Source organism: Meriones unguiculatus, chromosome 17 (genome assembly GCF_030254825.1).
Source record: "Meriones unguiculatus strain TT.TT164.6M chromosome 17, Bangor_MerUng_6.1, whole genome shotgun sequence".
NCBI lineage: Eukaryota > Metazoa > Chordata > Mammalia > Rodentia > Muridae > Meriones > Meriones unguiculatus.
Window position 1 is genome coordinate 88,793,761 of NC_083364.1, and position 5,050 is coordinate 88,798,810.

A 5,050-nucleotide genomic window follows, 5' to 3' on the forward strand; every position below is an offset into this window, starting at 1 on the left:
GAGTTTGGGAGGGGTTGAGGGAGGGGTCTACAGATGGATACAAAGTAAATAAACTTTACCTAAAAAAAAGTTAAAATGAAAGAAAGAAAGAAAGAAAGAAAGACATACAAAAAAGAAAAATCCATTTTTTTTAAATACTTAGAAGATCATCTCCGTTTATATTTTTCAAAATCAGCAACATATCTTTGGATCATCATATTTTCCTAACTTTTTCAGTGTGCGTTTGGTTTTCAGAACATGATGTGCTTTTCCCTCAGGTAATTACATTTTTTCTAATCCATGACGTTATCAAGATGTATTTTTGTTATTGTTGATTTCGGTAGAAATCACTTCATGTTTTTATTTTCATTCTTTGTTTAATTTGTAAAAAAAAAAATCTTATGATTTCTTAATGTTAAAAATCACTCAAATTATTTTCAAATATTTGAAATTGGCAAAATATAGAAAGAGTTTGCCAAACAAATTTAACTTGGACTTTTAATGTGTGTGTTTTGATGGAAAATTAATCCATATGTTTCTCATTTGTTTACAATTAGCTGGCAAACATGTGTTGCTGTGAGAGTTTGATGTCCACTGTTTTGAAAACCACACAGTAATTTTATCTTTTATCTGCAGAAATGTTGAAAGGAAATCTATCTCAATAGTATTGGTCTTGTAGTTTTCTCATTCTATTTTTTTTAAACAGTCACATATTACATTGAAAATTTAACTGTTAAGTGAGTTAAATGATAGAGTTAATGGCAGAGAAAGAATCCAGCAGAGACTGTACACTCAAAGCAGAGAAAATGCAGGAAAACTGTAAGACAGGATTCTTTATTTAGGTAATAGCCAAATGACAGCCTCATGAGCAATTTCCCTAAATGACCACAAGGTGCAAGGTTCTGGATATGGGACAGGAGACCTTCTCACTTTCACCAGAAGCAGCAGAGACTAAAACTTTAGAAGACCTTCATCTGGCCACCTGCAGGCATCTTTGCTGTGAACTGGCTCTCTCCTTTCATAGTATAACTGAGCCCTGCAACTGAGCTCAGATGAATCAGGACTCCCAACCATTACCAGCATCAAAGGAACTGTTAACATATTTAAAGCTGATGAGTTCATAGTCTGCCTCCTCAGGACCGTTCTCTTTCAATAATACAAAAAAAAAAAAATTCAAATATATCTTGTGAAGGCCTGTTCAATCTCATGGCTGAACTTTCACTGACTAAGGAAACATTTGTACTATTTGGAAACATGCTCTTTGTGATTTCTTTCTATTACAAACGAAGATGTCATTACTGCTCCTATGTTATGCTTTTCAGTAGCTTATATGTCTCTTTCTTCTTGGTGCTTTGAGCCAATGACTGCTATGACACAAGAAAAGTTATAAATTGTTATTCAAGTTTCAAAGGGGAGAATATCATGCTGCCCATAGTTTTTGTGGCTGTTGTTTTTAAGAATAGTTTTAAGAATATGTCAGTCTTCTAGAACTGTTGAAATATTTCATACATGGAACATATCCTCTTATAAACTATGACAAACACTGCATAGGTATCTGAGTACATTTGTAGGCTTCTGATCTGTCTAAGAAATAATAAATGATAATGATACCTACCAATTCTGTAATGATTTTCTAGCCCTAATATGTGGTATTTAGGCTGTCTAAATTTAGTGAAGAACTAGGAGAGCATGTGAAATATATTAACAACTTGGCAAGGAACTCACCTAAGCCACTTCCCTTTACATTTTGCTGACCAGATTAAATAAATAATGTGCTAAAATCACTGCCTCTTCAATAGTTGACTGTTTTATTATTTTTATGAATTAAACAAATTTTTGCATCCCCAAATGAGCCCCTTTAGTCTATTTTTGTCATCATTGCATGAGAGCAAAGCACAAACACCAAGAATATGCATTGGTCTAAAATGGGCTTGGACCCCCCCACCCCTTTTAGTCTAATGGCCTCCTTACTAAAACAGTAGATTGTTTATATTATACACCAGACACTGGGTAAATCATACACGATGCAACCCTAGTCAGAAATGACTAAACTGGAAGATACATAGCAGTTGGCATGGAGTGAAATTCTCAAATCTCACTGCGTAGGCAATTTAAAAGCAACTTATGTATTTTTTCCTTATTATTATTATAATTTATTACAATTTATTCAATTTGTATGCCACCTGTGGCCCCCTCCTTCATCTTCTCCCAATCCTACCCTTCCTTCCTCTTTTCCTCCTATGTCCCTCCTGTAGTCCTCCTCCCCTTCTATATGACCCTAGCCTATCAGGCCTCATCAGGACTGACTGCCTTGTCCTCCTCTGTGGCCTGGCAAGGCTGTTCCCCCTTCGGGGTGGAGTGGGGGGTCAAAGGGCCAGCCACTGAGTTCACTTAGAGACATTCCATGTTCCCCTTACTAGGGAACCCACTTGGATACTGAACTGCCATGGGCTACATCTGAGCAGGGGTTCTAGGTTATAACCATGAGTGGTCCTTGGTTGGAGTATCACTCCCAGAAAAGACCCTTGTGCCAGATATTTTGGTTCTGTGGCTCTCCTTGTGGAGCTTCTATCCTCTCCAGATATAATGTCTTAGTTATCAAATGCATGCCCACCCAATACCAACACTCAGGAAATATACCTGGAGACGGGCCAGGAAGAATAAATGGGCAGAGGGTGTGGAGGAATACTGTGCAGTACTGTCTTCAACACACATAGAGCTACTGTGTTCATAAACTTACAGCAGCTCTGCTGACTTCTATAACACATGCACATCTCTTTTTTTTTTAATTTTATTTTTTTCTTATCAGTTACATTTTATTAGCTCTGTATCCCAGCCGTGTCCCGATCCCTCATTCCCTCCCAGTCCCTCCCTCCCTCCCTCATCTCCACCGTGCCCCTTTCCAAGTCCACTGATGGGGGGACCTCCTCCCCATTCATTTGATCCTGTTTTATCAGGTATCTTCAGGACTGGCTGCAAAGCCCTCCTCTGTGGCCTAACAGGACTGCTCCTCCCTTAGGGGGTGGGGAGGCCAAAGAGCCAGTTATTGAGTTCCTGTTAGAAATAGTCCTTGTTCCCCTCACTTTGGGAAACCAATTGGTTACTGAGCTACCACAGGCTACATCTGAGCAGAGGTTCTAGGTTATATCCATACATGGTCCTTGGTTGTATGACAGGAGTTTACTGAGCACAGCTGAAAGACTCTAACTAGCAGTGTTTTCAAAGCAAAGACTCATGACCAAACCTTTGGCAGAGTACAGGGAATCATAAGAAAGAAGGGGAGTTAGTCTGATACGGAAAGGATAGGAGCTCCACAAGGACCAAATATATCTGGGCACAGGGTCTTTTCTGAGACTGACACACATGCACATTTCAAGCCAGCCAAACCCCAGCACATATAAAGAAGATAATCATCAGGACAAATGCTTAACAGAGGAGATGCTGGCAAAAATAGCTTCTGGGAGAAGGAGAATCATCCTTCTTTGGGAATGTGGCCACTGTTGGATTACTCATGCTTCTGTGAATAACCTTATACTTACGGTTGACAAATTTTACTTTATAGGTTAGTTTAAAAAGAAGAGAACATGATGTTGGGAGAGGATCATTGAGATATATCCAGAGGGGAGTTAGAAATATGAAGGGTGTGTATGATTTTATTTCATTGTCTACGGATACTAAATTATAAAAGATTAAACATTTCATGAATGGCCACATTAGAATTTGTTTCAATAAAAATTATTTAAATTATTGCCAACTATGAGTACGTGGTTCGCTAAGCTTTCCTCAGATCTTGTTCCTACTTACTGACTCAGGAAAAAGCTGGTTCTAAACTGTAAACAGCCTTCAAGGTCACTAAAGAAATGGCAGAGATAATTAAAGCATCTCTTCTTTCTTAAAGCTTAGAGCTGAAAGTCTCTTCAATTTTTTTTTCACATAACTTTTAACAAAACTGAGCCAAATGAAATCAGCAGTTACTTATCAAAGCTGCTGTTGTATTTCTTTCTGTTGCCATGATAAAACACTCTAACCAAATGTTATTTTTGGAGGAAAGAATTTTTTGATGTATACTGCCATTTTTCGATATGTCTTTGAGGGAAGTCGATGCAGGAACTTAGGACAAGAATATTGGGGCAGAAAGTATGAAGGAACAATGTTATCTTGTTTTCTGGCAGCTTATACACTCAGTGTCACTAGGTATCTTACACAGCTTAAGGCAGCCTGCCTTGAGACAGCACTGCCCTCAGTGGACTGGATCCCACTGCACCAATCAATTAACAAGACAATTCCAATAAACATGTCCACAGAACAATCTCATCTAGGAATTCTCTGCTCTAAGGTGGGCCAAGTTGAAAATCAAAGCTAATACCCAGCAGTGTATCAAAGCATATGCTCAGACTCATAACCAAACTTTGGGCAGAGTGCAGGAAATCTTATGAAAAAAGGGGGAGATAGTAAGACATGGAGAGGACAGAAGCTCCGCAAGGAGAGCAACACAACCAAAAACTCTGGGCATGGGGGTCTTTTCCAAGACTGATACTATAACCAAGGAACACTCATGAACCCTTGCTCAGATGTAGCCCATAACAGCTCAGTATCCAAGTGGGTTCCATAATAATGGGAACAGGGGTTTTCTCTGATATTAACTCAGTGGCTGGCTCTTTGATCACCCCCCACACACACACACACAGTGGGGAGCAGACTTGCCAGGCCACAGAGGAGGACAATGTAGTCAGTCCTGATGAGACCTGATAAGCTAAGGTCAGATGGAATGGAAGAAGAATCTCCCCTATCAATGGACTTGGAGAGGGACATAGGAGAGGAGGGAGGGTAGAATGGGGAGGAAATGAGGAAGGGGCTACAGCTGGGATACAAATTGAATAAACTGTAATTAATATAAAAAATTAAAATTTAATTAAAATAAAAAGCTAATTAAAACAGTAGGCATTAACAATCTTTTTGTGCCTCAGAAGATGAAACATAATCATAAATCATAAGTGTTTGATCTGCAATACGATCAAGAATGCTTAATAAAAATTCAATTGCTTCAACTCTTTGTATTTAATATTTGAGC